A 16,100-nucleotide genomic window follows, 5' to 3' on the forward strand; every position below is an offset into this window, starting at 1 on the left:
TGTATCACAGTACTGTATTTTTCCTGCATTCTGTATTTCGTAATCTATCTAAAAAAAAAACTAAAACAAACTGTCTTGAGTGGCCTTTTAACGTCAACAGAGGGCAGTATATAAAGCCAATGTACACTCCCTGTGCTGTCTATTTTGTATGTCGGTTGGATGGGTACAGTGATCGTGTTTGTGAGATGATTTGTGTGAATGTATTTCTACCCACTGTGAATCCCATTTACAATGTTCTTACAGCTTTTGAGAGCCTGTCCAGAAAGAATGTACTTCCATTTTGCAGTTGACGATGGGCATTTTTGAGAGACCTGTACATGCATGATCTAATTTGATTTGAGAGGGTGATAAATATTGTTTTTATGGACACACAGTTATATCAAACATTCTGTCTTGAAAGAAACTGACAAAATTAATATGTGAAATGTTGATCATATAAATACTCATGTCTTGGGAAACATGTTATAATTATGCTATCATGTACATGTACTGTCAACCTTTGTCTTTAATAGAAAACATGAACTAAAAACTCAATCCGCGGCAGTGAAGTTAATAATGAGAAGTCCCCTAAGCAAAAGTAGCAGTCCCGGCTGATTTCCTACCTTCCACCCAGGTAGTAGTTAATAAACAGGACATTCTTTTCAGAACTGAGAAGTCTCCTGATTTTGGAAAACCTACTCCGCAGTAGTGGAATATATAGCAAGACAGTTCTCAAATAACACAATCTACCAGCAAGTGGTAGATTGTGGAAACACATGGAAATTAAGTTATAATGTTTTCCAATATGAATCGTGTAGCATTTTGAGTGAATTATTTCTCACTTTGATTCATATTTTGAGATACAATATAAACATTTGAAGCAAGGCTGTTATCATTCCTTGACTATTAGCAAAATTTGATGTTCTAGAAATGTAACTGCATCAAATACTTCATTGTGGTTGAATGGTCTTACTTCATTGTCAGCACTTGAAACTCCCCCAACTGGGAGATACTATTTAGTCTGGAACCCATCTCCCCTAATGGTGCCTAATCAAGGAAACGTAGGGTGACCTAACCTTGCTTTGGATACAAATCCCTCATGATGGTATAAGATGTCTCTCTGAAAGATTATAACAATTAACATTTGTACTTGGGCCACATACTTTTGCTAAAATTTCACTTTGTACATACATGTATCTGCATGATGAAATATGTATCAAAAAACCCCTTTACACAACTCAAGTATAGTTCAGTATACCTCCATGTTTTAATATGTTTGTTTTTATTCAGTGTAAAGGTCAAATTCATTTTTTTTGATCCAACAATTTCCAACAGATGGTCTCTATGAAAATGGGGTAAAAAGTTACAAGTCTTAAGCCTTGGGTTAAAATTGTGCAAAATGTGTTTGATACCCTTCAAGTGCCATCTTTTGTAAAAATCTAAAAATGTTTTATGAGAATTTTCAGATCACTCCCGAGTTTTGATGTTATTCAATCAAAATGGCATTGAATTTGACATTTTGATCGGCACATAAATTTCTCTTTGGAAAGTACAGACTTATTTGTTGTTGGTTTCTAATAATGTCTTATTTCAAAATGAAAGAGTATAAAATACAACGCTACTTTACACCATTTTAATGTAAGGTTGGGGACTTTTTTGGCACTATTTTTTTCGCACTTTCAAGTGGACTCTTTCTTTTGGAAATTGACTGCATCACAAAGCTTCATCTGAACTTGGCGTTCCTCTTCAATTCACACTGTTAGAATGACCATTATGTGGCTTTTATCTTGTGTTATGATGTATTGAGATTTAATCCACTAGCTTGCTTCTTAATCAAGACCTGTCCAAATTAACGACTCCGGAAAGTCCTGAATGCTCAATTTATTTAATGAATAAACTAAAGACCCCCTTGCATGATGATGTCATGAACCTAAACAGTGCCCACACTGAGGTCAAAGGAAGACCAGTGAATGGCTGAGGGTTTTGGCGTAGTGCGAATTCACAAACACGTTTCCATTCTTTGACCTCACAGATTGTGACTTATGCTGGGTGCTTGTTGTAAAGGTTGGTTATTGGTAATTAATAACGATAATAATAATTAGAATAATTATCTTCAATTTCTACTTAACCTTTGACCAACAGGATGGCTCATTGAGAAATCTTCTTGAGAGAGTCTCTTTCTTGTCCAATGTTTATTATTTCCATTTGAAATTTTTAAAGGAATGCTTTTTGGTTTATATATTTGAAATTATCTCCTGTGAAGTTTGGACAGTAAGAATGTGTAGAATCTTTGTGAACTTTTTATAAGTAAACCTTCCCATTTTTTGACCAAATGCGGTGCCCAGATTTAAAGACTTAATTATTGTACAGTAAATAAATAGTGTATAAAGCAATATGTAAATTATTGAATGACTGGCACATTGTTTTTTATGAATATTATGTCAAAACCAAAAATATAAATATTGTAGCTTATATGTCATTTGCATAAAAAAAGAAGTAACTATTATTGTACATACATAAATCTTTACTGTAGTTGTAATAAGTAGTGTTATTTTATTGCAGTTTATGGAGGGGGGGGGGGGGACTTTGGCAGTTAGTGGGTAGAGGTAGTCCATCTTGATTTGCCCGGGTGATGTTGTCGGACATTTTTTAATTTGTTTCGTTGTTAAAGCTTGTCATGTTTTCAGTTGGAATGGCTGTTATTACGATGTTTTTGTTTTGTCTTTGAGGTTGCACTTAGATTGGTTGATAAGAATAAATTATCAGTGAGCTTAACCCTTTGATTGGTCAATGGAGTCCAACTTGAGATGTGATTGGTCAGGTATAGGTGAATCCATGTTCCATCATAACTGGGTGAGACACTATTTCATACATAACTTTGCAAGAATTGTTCATTGTGCTTAGCGCTCATTGCGCTTAGCGTTCATAATGCACTTTAGTTAGCGTTTATTGCGCTTAGCTTTCATTGCGCTAAGCATTCATAGCCTCATGCATTTGCGACATCTTTGACTATTGATGTTGTAACATCAATACAGACGTAAGTCTAGGTGCAATGCTTATGCAAATGTTAATGCATTTCAGTATGGCAGAACACACTAGACCACTATATATGCAATTGAACCAATTTTAACTACTCAAAAGTTCAATCACGAAATCACGGTTTACTTTAGTTTGTGATTTGTCTGTGAGCCTTCTAGAGGGCAGCAGACATACTGGGTAAATTCTTATTGTTTATGGGTGCGTTTGTTCGACCCCGGTGTGTGGTGTTTTTTTTTCCAGGACGAACGTGGGTAATTATCTGCACACGTTCGTCCCGGAAAAAGAAAACGCCACACACCGGGGTCGACCGGGGGAAGCTAATGGATCGCACCCATTGTAAGGTTGGGAATGTGTACTTCCAGACCAATTGATTTTACCTGCAATTTAAAGAGCCTCCTATTGCTCTTCAACTTGCTATTTAATTGGTTCTAATGCACAACAGTATAACTACTCGGATATATTTCAACAGCTTGGTCCTTTCAACATAGTCTACCTTTGTAACTGCCCAGCAATGGAGCTCATGTGAGTTTGACATGTTTTACCTTCAACTCACAATTAACAAAGGGTGTGTTTTTCGCGGTCGTATCCATGTAATTCTGTTGAATTGGCCATTGGTTAATCACAGCCAATAACCAAAACAGGTATTGATTACGAATGTGAAAACGCACCACAGCCAGCACCCAGCACCACACAAAATGCACATTGCAGCAAACTTAATGGTGGAATTGTTTTCATATGTTTAGGTGTCACACTTGTCAGTTTTGTTTCACACAGTCACAATTGGTGAGTGGGTAATGGTGTGGGGGAAGCTCTTAAGATAAAGGTATATTCTGTTTGTAAGCCTTGAACATGTGCGTATCTGCTAATTCTGGCCCGAAAGCGTGCATACTTTTGTGTCTAACTTTACTAAAAATAACCCATTTCATTGTTCAAAAGCATTTTTGTTTTGACATACACTTTGAGAAAATTCTGAGAAGACCTGATTAAATTGTCTTTAAAGAAATTATGTAAAAACCAAGTCCAACTAGTTTTTCTTTTTTAGGACAACATCAACCAAGAAAAATTACGTACAGGATTTACCTTCGGTTATTTAACAGAGATATTTGACAATTACATGCAAGAAGCCTTGGAATGCGCCTTGCTTTTGATTAGTTCTCACCATTCTTTATAGTTCATGTAGATACAACAAAGTGGGCAAAGAATACCAATGCCTTTCCAAAGGATTCCCAAGGAACTCCAACAACAGAAACCTAAAGGGCCCAATTTCATGGCTCTTCTTACCGTAGAATTAGCGACTGAAAAGCAGGCAACTCTGCGCTTAAAGGAACACGTTGCCTTGGATCGGACGAGTTGGTCAAAACAAAAGCGTTTGTAACCGTTTTTTATAAAATGCATATGGTTGGAAAGATGTTTTAAAAGTAGAATACAATGATCCACACAAGTTTGCCTCGAAATTGCGTGGTTTTCCTTATACTGTGCGAACTAACATGGTCGGCCATTTATGGGAGTCAAAATTTTGACCCCCATAAATGGCCGACGTGTTAGTCGACGAGGTAAAAGGAAAACCACGCAATTTCGAGGCATGTTTGTGTGGATCATTGTATTCTACTTTTACAACATCTTTCTACCCATATGCATTTTATAAAAAACGGTTACAAACGCTTTTCAAAGACCAACTCGACCGATCCAAGGCAACGTGTTCCTTTAACGTCAAGCATTTTTCACAGGTTAGCAGGGAATTTTGGCTTGTGCACAGGCATACTCCATGTTACTAGGCATTCTTTGCTTAAACAGCTAGCACAGAAATTTGGCGCTTGCAGGTAAGCGGAGAATGGTGAGCGTAAGCGCAGAAATTGGTAGTAAGCAAAGTCATGAAATATGGGCAAGGTTTATGGATGATGATCACTGTTAAGTTATGTTTCTTATCTCTGAGTGGATAACATGACTTGAGACGGGGTACTAGTCCCAATAGAAATGCTCTAAAAGCTTCGTTGACTGAAGTGGATATCGAGGGAATAGCTTGCTTTGAGTCGACCCACACATAACTAGTTCTGTATTTCACTTATTCGCTTTGGTTCATTCCATTAGGCTGCTTGATTCTGGTCTACCTCCTGGTTTCAAGGGTTGCACCATGTAATTCCCAGTTCATACTTCCTGGGAATGCAAATGTGATACAAATTTTGATGTCACAGGACTGTTTTCTCTGTGAATGTTTCGCAGGAGTTGAACACGAGACAACTGATGCAAATTATTCATTGTGAATTTGTACGTTAAAATTCGTTGAACAATCGCATTTGCAGGAAGTATGAACCGGCTTAATGTTTAATGTTTCAGTTTTTGCAACTCCATGTGTCTGTCCATGAAACCGTTAGTATCTAATGCCCTTGGGAACAGGGAAAACCCAACACCAAAGAAAATACTTGTATATAAAGCACAGCAGAAGAAAACTTCTGACAGGGCTGCATTGCCTTCAAATCTCTCAAATGCTGCCGTTTAGAATTGCTCCTTATCCTTTTTCACAGGTTGTTCATGTACATCCTACGGTGTGTTGTAACTGGTGAGTAGTGATTACAAAAAAACATAAATTATCCTCGACCAAAACATCCACCGGAACAAATTTGCCATTTTTGTGTAAGTCAACAATTTGGTTCTACAAAATAGTGCACTGTGCTCTGTCATGTAAGTACACAACACCCCACAATTTCAAGGGATATTTATGTGACTCATATTATATCTGTTATAACCAAATTCTTTTCAAAATAAATGCTTTTTAGAGTCCCAAGCGCCGAATCTGAAGCCAATGTGACCCTTTTAGGTTTTTCTCTGCCTGTGAAATAATTCTTATTTTGTTTCCCTTGAATTGAATCAATTACTGTGGTAAATCAGTCATCTGAAATGGTACTTCTTTTTTATCAAGGACTTATTTTGATAATTAAAGTGCATGCACTTATTTGGATATGTAAAACCACAAAATGTTTTCAGTGAAACTATGTTGTGTTAATATTTATGGAAAATGTGCACTTTATATCTGTTCAATGAGAATAAATGTCTGACCATCAGTTAATGTTTGCTTTAAGGGTTATTTATTCTCCGTAATTGTTCCTTATTTGTATTGGCCCGGATCATGCTTCCTTTGAATGCGAATGAGATGCAAATTTTAGAAGTCATTAATTTGCAATGAACAATTTGGAATAGATGCGCTGTGGGAACTCATGTGAAACACTGCGAAAACTGAACCGTGACGTAAAATTTGCTTCGCATGAACCAATCGCAGGAAGTATGAACCAGGCTTTACTCTTCCAACACTTGTCGCAGTGCTATTTACGTCTCACTTATCAAGGATTTAAAGGCACTGGACACTATTGGTTATTACTAACAACAATTGTTTGCATAAAAACTTACTTGGTAACAAGCAATGGAGAGCTGTTGATAGTATAAAACATTGTGAGAAATGGCCCCCTCTAAAGTTACGTAGTTTTTGAGAAAAAGGACTTTCTCACTCAGATATTAAAGGACTTCATGCCTGACGCATTTTACTAGACATCTGAAAGCACACAATTGTTTTACAGGAAGGGTGTTTGCCTTTTCATTATTGTCTTGCAACTTTGATGATCAATTTAGTAAAACTTTCACTTGTTTGTTATTTGATGCATACATTGGGATACACAAAGTGAATTGCTTGTATAGTGACTACTGCCCATTTCTTGTTTTAGAGATGATATGTTTGCTACCGTTTATATGGGTCTATTGACTTTCCCTGATTTATCGCGTGTACCTTCTTGACCTTTCCATCAGTTCCAGTTGGGAGAGGATATATATGAGCATTGCAAAGAGTGCTTCCATGCAAGAAGGCAATATATTAAGACATATGCAAAGGCAGAGGTCAGGGGTTCGATTCCCACCCGATGATCCCTGTGTTAACAGGACCCAGGAGCTAACAGACAGCTGTGCTTATACACATCATTGTATGGGTCAAACCAAATAATTTGTCTGCCTTCCTGATGCAAATTTAACTGTGGACATTATTGACCTAATCGTTGCGGTACCACCGCTAAAATTAGGATTCAAACTGCCTCTAGCTACCGGGCAATCTCTCACTCCAGAATAACAAAGGTCATGGGTTGGAATCCCACCCCAGTAATACCCTGTGAATTTTTTTCATAGGCCTCTGGGAAAGTACTGAGTACACGTATACAGTTCTGAACTAACATCGGTGTATGGGTAAAACCTAATGAAATTCTTATTCCTGAGAATAAATGTAAAGATTTATTCGTATCTTTATCAGCCTCAACAGATCCGCCCAAGCTACTTGCTACCCATCTGAGACAACTCAGTTCCCTAATGGAGCAGAACATCAAGGGGTAAGCCTTGTAGCATACTAAGCAGATCATTAAGGGGTAAGTCTTGTAGCTTACTAAGCAGAACATTAAAGGGACACGTTGCCTTGGATCGGACGAGTTGGTCAATAAAAAGTGTTTGTAACCGTTTGTTATAAAATGTATATGGTTAGAAAGATGTTTTAAAAGTGGAATACATTGATCCACGCAAGTTTGCCTCGAAATTGCGTGGTTTTCCTTTTACGTTGCAAACAAATTTACTCCCATAAATGGCCGACTGGTTAGTCGACGAGGTAAAAGGAAAACACGTTTGTGTGGATCATTGTATTCTACTTTTAAAACATCTTTCTACTCATGCATTTTTTAACAAACGGTTACAGAACGCTTTTCAAAGACCAAACCGATCCAAGGCAACGTGTTCCTTTGAGGGATACGTCTTGTAGCTTACTATGCAGAATATTAAGGGGTAGGTCTTGTTGCTTACTAAGCAGAACATTAACGCGTAAGTCTTTTTGCTTACTAAGCAGCTTACTGAGCAGAACTCTAAGGGGTAAGTCTTGTTGCTTACTAAGCAGAACATTAGGGGTAAGTCTTGTAGCTTGCTAAGCAGAACATTAAGGGGTAAGTCTTGTAGCTTACTATGCAGAACATTAAGGGGTAAGTCCTGTAGCTTGCTAAGCAGAACATTAAGGGGCAAGTCTTGTAGCTTACTATGCAGAACATTAAGGGGTAAGTCTTGTTGCTTGCTAAGCAGAACATTAAGGGGTAAGTCTTGTAGCTTACTGAGCAGAACATTAAGGGGTAAGTCTTGTAGCTTGCTAAGCAGAACATTAAGGGGCAAGTCTTGTGGCTTACTGAGCAGAACATTAAGGGGTAAGTCTTGTAGCTTACTGAGCAGAACATTAAGGGGTAAGTCTTGTTGCTTGCTAAGCAGAACATTAAGGGGCAAGTCTTGTAGCTTACTGAGCAGAACATTAAGGGGTAAGTCTTGTAGCTTACTAGGCAGAACATTAAGGGGTAAGTCTTGTAGCTTACTAGGCAGAACATTAGGGGTAAGTCTTGTAGCTTGCTAAGCAGAACATTAAGGGGTAAGTCTTGTAGCTTTCTATGCAGAACATTAAGGGGTAAGTCTTGTAGCTTACTGAGCAGAACGTTAAGGGGTAAGTCTTGTAGCTTGCTAAGCAGAACATTAAGGGGCAAGTCTTGTAGCTTACTAAGCAGAACATTAAGGGGCAAGTCTTGTAGCTTACTAAGCAGAACATTAAGGGGCAAGTCTTGTAGCTTACTATGCAGAACATTAAGGGGTAAGTCTTGTTGCTTACTAGGCAGAACATTAGGGGTAAGTCTTGTAGCTTGCTAAGCAGAACATTAAGGGGTAAGTCCTGTAGCTTGCTAAGCAGAACATTAAGGGGTAAGTCTTGTTGCTTACTAGGCAGAACATTAAGGGGTAAGTCTTGTTGCTTACTAGGCAGAACATTAAGGGGTAATTATTGTAGCTTACTGAGCAGAACATTAAGGGGTAAGTCTTGTAGCTTACTAGGCAGAACATTAAGGGGTAAGTCTTGTAGCTTACTAGGCAGAACATTAAGATGTAATTATTGTAGCTTACTGAGCAGAACATTAAGGGGTAAGTCTTGTTGCTTAGTAAGCAGAACATTAAAGGGTAAGTCTTGTAGCTTGCTAAGCAGAACATTAAGGGGCAAGTCTTGTAGCTTACTAGGCAGAACATTAAGGGGTAATTATTGTAGCTTACTGAGCAGAACATTAAGGGGTAAGTCTTGTTGCTTAGTAAGCAGAACATTAAGGGGTAAGTCTTGTTGCTTCCTAGGCAGAACATTAAAGGGTAATTCTTGTTGCTCACATGTTACTGGCAAAAACTTCATGCCATATACATTGCTTGTGACTGGTAATTAGCTGTTGTTTACTTAGCATAACAATTGAGTCTTGGCTGGTAATCTGATTTTACTAAGCAAGGATTTGTTTGCTTAAGCAAAATTTTGTGCTTAAGCAACTTTATGAAATTGGGCCCAGATCATAAAGGGGTAAGTCTTGTAGCTTACTAAGCAGAAAATTAAGGGGTAAGTCTTTTAGCTTACTAAGCAGAACATTAAGGGGTAAGTCTGGTAGCTTACTTAACAGAACATTAAGGGGCAACTCTTGTAGATTACTTAACAGAACATTAAGGAGTAAGTCCTGTAGCTTGCTAAGCAGAACATTAAAGGGTAAGTCTGGTAGCTTACTTAACAACATTAAGGGGCAAGTCTTGTAGCTTACTTAACAGAACATTAAGGGGTAAGTCTTGTAGCTTACTAAGCAGAACATCAAGGGTAAGTCTTTTAGCTAATTGAGCAGAACTCTAAGGGGTAAGTCTTGTTGCTTACTAAGCAGAACACTAAGAGGTAAGTCTTGTAGCTTACTATGCAGAACATTAAGGGGTAAGTCTTGTAGCTTGCTAAGCAGAACATTAAGGGGCAAGTCTTGTTGCTTACTAAGCAGAAAATTACAGGGTAAGTCTTTTAGCTTATTGAGCAGAACATTAAGGGGTAAGTCTTGTAGTTTGCTAAGCAGAACATTAAGGGGCAAGTCTTGTAGCTTACTAAGCAGAACATTAAGGGGCAAGTCTTGTAGCTTACTAAGCAGAACATTAAGGGGCAAGTCTTGTAGCTTACTATGCAGAACATTAAGGGGTAAGTCTTGTTGCTTACTAGGCAGAACATTAGCGGTAAGTCTTGTAGCTTGCTAAGCAGAACATTAAGGGGTAAGTCTTGTAGCTTACTAAGCAGAACATTAAAGGGACACGTTGCCTTGGATCGGACGAGTTGGTCCATAAAAAGTGTTTGTAACCGTTTGTTATAAAATGTATATGGTTAGAAAGATGTTTTAAAAGTAGAATACATTGATCCACGCAAGTTTGCCTCGAAATTGCGTGGTTTTCCTTTTACGTTGCTTTTACGTTGGCCGACCGGTTAGTCGACGAGGTAAAAGGAAAACCGTGCAATTTCGAGGCACGTTTGTGTGGATCATTGTATTCTACTTTTAAAACATCTTTCTACTCATGCATTTTATAACAAACGGTTACAGAACGCTTTTCAAAGAACAAACCGATCCAAGGCAACGTGTTCCTTTGAGGGATACGTCTTGTAGCTTACTATGCAGAATATTAAGGGGTAAGTCTTGTTGCTTACTAAGCAGAACATTAACGCGTAAGTCTTGTTGCTAACTAAGCAGCTTACTGAGCAGAACTCTAAGGGGTAAGTCTTGTTGCTTACTAGGCAGAACATTAGGGGTAAGTCTTGTAGCTTGCTAAGCAGAACATTAAGGGGTAAGTCTTGTAGCTTACTATGCAGAACATTAAGGGGTAAGTCCTGTAGCTTGCTAAGCAGAACATTAAGGGGCAAGTCTTGTAGCTTACTATGCAGAACATTAAGGGGTAAGTCTTGTTGCTTACTAGGCAGAACATTAAGGGGTAATTATTGTAGCTTACTGAGCAGAACATTAAGGGGTAAGTCTTGTAGCTTACTAGGCAGAACATTAAGGGGTAAGTCTTGTAGCTTACTAGGCAGAACATTAAGGGGTAATTATTGTAGCTTACTGAGCAGAACATTAAGGGGTAAGTCTTGTTGCTTAGTAAGCAGAACATTAAGGGGTAAGTCTTGTTGCTTCCTAGGCAGAACATTAAAGGGTAAGTCTTGTAGCTTACTAAGCAGAACATAAAGGGGTAAGTCCTGTAGCTTGCTAAGCAGAACATTAAAGGGCAAGTCTTGTAGCTTACTTAACAGAACATTAAGGGGTAAGTCTTGTAGCTTACTAAGCAGAGAACTAAGGGGTAAGTCTTGTAGCTTACTATGCAGAACATTAAGGGGTAAGTCTTGTAGCTTGCTAAGCAGAACATTAAGGGGCAAGTCTTGTTGCTTACTAAGCAGAAAATTACAGGGTAAGTCTTTTAGCTAATTGAGCAAGCCTCTAAGGGGTAAGTCTTGTTGCTTACTAAGCAGAGAACTAAGGGGTAAGTCTTGTAGCTTACTATGCAGAACATTAAGGGGTAAGTCTTGTAGCTTGCTAAGCAGAACATTAAGGGGCAAGTCTTGTTGCTTACTAAGCAGAAAATTACAGGGTAAGTCTTTTAGCTAATTGAGCAGAACATTAAGGGGTAAGTCCTGTAGTTGCTAAGCAGAACATTAAGGGGTAAGTCTTGTAGCTTACTAAGCAGAACATTAAGGGGTAAGTCTTGTTGCTTACTAAGCAGAACATTAAGGGGTAAGTCTTGTAGCTTACTATGCAGAACATTAAGAGGCAAGTCTTGTTGCTTACTAAGCAGAACATTAAAGGGTAAGTCTTGAAATGTGTACAAGGCTATAGCCTTGTGTACTTTTCACTGAAAATGTGTACAAGGCTATAGCCTTGTGTACCTTTCACTGAAAATGTGTACAGCCTTGTGTACTGTTCACTGAAAATGTGTACAAGGCTATAGCCTCATGTATTTATCACTGAAAATGTGTACAAGGCTATATATATAGCCTGATGTATTTATCACTGAAAATGTGTACAAGGCTATAGCCTCATGTATTTATCACTGAAAATGTGTACAAGGCTATAGCCTCATGTATTTATCACTGAAAATGTGTACAAGGCTATAGCCTATGTACTTATCATTGAAAATGTGTACAAGGCCTTATGTATGTATCATTGAAAATGTGTACAAGGCTATAGCCTTGTGTACTTTTCACTGAAAATGTGTACAAGGCTATTATAGCCTTGTGTACTTTTCACTGAAAATGTGTACATGGCTATATAGCCTCATGTATTTATCACAGAAAATGTGTACATATGTACTTATCACTGAAAATGTGTACAAGGCTATAGCCTCATTTATTTATCACTGAAAATGTGTACAAGGCTATAGCCTCATGTATTTATCATTGAAAATGTGGTCAAGGCAAAAGCCTTGTGTATTTATCATTGAAAATGTGTACAAGGCTATAGCCTTGTGTACTTTTCACTGAAATTGTGTACAAGGCTATATGTACTTATCACTGAAAATGTGTACAAGGCTATAGCCTCATGTATTTATCACTGAAAATGTGTACAAGGCTATAGCCTTGTGTAATTTTCACTGAAAATGTGTACAAGGCTATAGCCTTGTGTACTTTGCACTGAAAATGTGACAAGGCTATATAGCCTGATGTATTTATCACTGAAAATGTGTACAAGGCTATAGCCTTATGTACTTATCATTGAAAATGTGTACAAGGCTATAGCCTCATGTATTTATCACTGAAAATGTGTACACAATGTACAAGGCTATAGCCTTATGTACTTAACATTGAAAATGTGACAAGGCTATAGCCTTGTGTACTTTTCACTGAAAATGTGTACAAGGCTATAGCCTTATGTACTTATCATTGAAAATGTGTACAAGGCTATAGCCTTGTGTACTTTTCACTGAAAATGTGTACAAGGCTAAAGCCTTGTGTACTTTTCACTGAAAATGTGTACAAGGCTATAGTCTTGTGTACTTTTCACTGAAAATGTGTACAAGGCTATAGCCTCATGTATTTATCACTGAAAATGTGACAAGGCTATATAGTCTCATGTTTTTATCACTGAAAATGTGTACAAGGCTATAGCCTTATGTACTTATCATTGAAAATGTGTACAAGGCTATAGCCTCATGTATTTATCACTGAAAATGTGTACAAGGCTATAGCCTTGTGTAATTTTCACTGAAAATGTGTACAAGGCTATAGCCTTGTGTACTTTGCACTGAAAATGTGACAAGGCTATATAGCCTGATGTATTTATCACTGAAAATGTGTACAAGGCTATAGCCTTATGTACTTATCATTGAAAATGTGTACAAGGCTATAGCCTTATGTACTTATCATTGAAAATGTGTACAAGGCTATAGCCTCATGTATTTATCACTGAAAATGTGTACACAATGTACAAGGCTATAGCCTTATGTACTTAACATTGAAAATGTGACAAGGCTATAGCCTTGTGTACTTTTCACTGAAAATGTGTACAAGGCTATAGCCTTATGTACTTATCATTGAAAATGTGTACAAGGCTATAGCCTTGTGTACTTTTCACTGAAAATGTGTACAAGGCTAAAGCCTTGTGTACTTTTCACTGAAAATGTGTACAAGGCTATAGTCTTGTGTACTTTTCACTGAAAATGTGTACAAGGCTATAGCCTCATGTATTTATCACTGAAAATGTGACAAGGCTATATAGTCTCATGTTTTTATCACTGAAAATGTGTACAAGGCTATAGCCTTATGTACTTATCATTGAAAATGTGTACAAGGCTATAGCCTCATGTATTTATCACTGAAAATGTGTACAAGGCTATAGCCTTGTGTAATTTTCACTGAAAATGTGTACAAGGCTATAGCCTTGTGTACTTTGCACTGAAAATGTGACAAGGCTATATAGCCTGATGTATTTATCACTGAAAATGTGTACAAGGCTATAGCCTTATGTACTTATCATTGAAAATGTGTACAAGGCTATAGCCTCATGTATTTATCACTGAAAATGTGTACACAATGTACAAGGCTATAGCCTTATGTACTTAACATTGAAAATGTGACAAGGCTATAGCCTTGTGTACTTTTCACTGAAAATGTGTACAAGGCTATAGCCTTATGTACTTATCATTGAAAATGTGTACAAGGCTATAGCCTTGTGTACTTTTCACTGAAAATGTGTACAAGGCTAAAGCCTTGTGTACTTTTCACTGAAAATGTGTACAAGGCTATAGTCTTGTGTACTTTTCACTGAAAATGTGTACAAGGCTATAGCCTCATGTATTTATCACTGAAAATGTGACAAGGCTATATAGTCTCATGTTTTTATCACTGAAAATGTGTACAAGGCTATAGCCTTATGTACTTATCATTGAAAATGTGTACAAGGCTATAGCCTCATGTATTTATCACTGAAAATGTGTACAAGGCTATAGCCTTATGTACTTATCATTGAAAATGTGTACAAGGCTATAGCCTCATGTATTTATCATTGAAAATGTGTTGAAGGTAAAAGCCTTGTGTACTTATCATTGAAAATGTGTACAAGGCTATAGCCTTGTGTACTTTTCACTGAAAATGTGTACAAGGCTAAATGTACTTACCACTGAAAATGTGTACACGGCTATAGCCTTGTGTACTTTTCACTGAAAATGTGTACAAGGCTATAGCCTCATGTATTTATCACTGAAAATGTGTACAAGGCTATAGCCTTGTGTACTTATCACTGAAAATGTGTACAAGGCTATAGCCTCATGTATTTATCACTGAAAATGTGTACAAGGCTATAGCCTTGTGTAATTTTCACTGAAAATGTGTACAAGGCTATAGCCTTGTGTACTTTTCACTGAAAATGTGACAAGGCTATATAGCCTGATGTATTTATCACTGAAAATGTGTACAAGGCTATAGCCTTATGTACTTATCATTGAAAATGTGTACAAGGCTATAGCCTTGTGTACTTTTCACTGAAAATGTGACAAGGCTATATAGCCTCATGTATTTATCACTGAAAATGTGTACACAATGTACAAGGCTATAGCCTTATGTACTTAACATTGAAAATGTGACAAGGCCTTGTGTACTTTTCACTGAAAATGTGTACAAGGCTATAGCCTTATGTACTTATCACTGAAAATGTGTACAAGGCTATAGCCTTATGTACTTATCACTGAAAATGTGTACAATGCTATATATATAGCCTTATGTATTTATCACTGAAAATGTGTACAAGGCTATAGCGTCATGTATTTATCACTGAAAATGTGTACTAGGCTATAGCCTTGTGTACTTTTCACTGACAATGTGTACAAGGCTATAGCCTTATGTACTTATCACTGAAAATGTGTACAAGGCTATAGCCTTATGTACTTATCACTGAAAATGTGTACAAGGCTATAGCCTTATGTACTTATCACTGAAAATGTGTACAATGCTATATATATATAGCCTTATGTATTTATCACTGAAAATGTGTACAAGGCTATAGCGTCATGTATTTATCACTGAAAATGTGTACTAGGCCTTGTGTACTTTTCACTGACAATGTGTACAAGGCTATAGCCTTATGTACTTATCACTGAAAATGTGTACAAGGCTATAGCCTCATGTATTTATCACTGAAAATGTGTACAAGGCTATAGCCTCATGTATTTATCACTGAAAATGTGTACAAGGCTATATAGCCTTGTGTACTTTTCACTGAAAATGTGTACAAGGCTATATGTACTTATCACTGAAAATGTGTACAAGGCTATAGCCTCATGTATTTATCACTGCAAATGTATTTATCACTGCAAATGTGTACAAGGCTGTAGCCTTCGACTTTTCACTGAAGATTTGTACACATCTATAGCCTTAAGTACACAAAGTTTTACTTAAATATCCTGATTAGCTAATGTTTGTAGGGATAAGCATTGTTGTGATAAGCATTGTATTTTACTTACCAGAACATCAAGGGGTAAGAGTTGTAACTTGCTAAGCAGAAAAATTAAGGGATATGTCTTGTAGCTTACTTACCAGAACACCAAGGGGTAAGTCTTGCAGTTTTCAATAATAAGTGCACAAGCCTTGTACACATTTTCAGTGAAAAGTACACATGTGTTCTTTTTACTAAAAATGTGTGCAAGGCTATTGTCTGGTGTACTTTTCAGTGAAGATTTGTACAAGTCTATAGCCTTAAGTACACAAATTTTACTTAAATATCCTGCTTAGC

The sequence above is a fragment of the Asterias amurensis genome, chromosome 7, assembly GCF_032118995.1.
Source record: "Asterias amurensis chromosome 7, ASM3211899v1".
Taxonomy (NCBI): domain Eukaryota; kingdom Metazoa; phylum Echinodermata; class Asteroidea; order Forcipulatida; family Asteriidae; genus Asterias; species Asterias amurensis.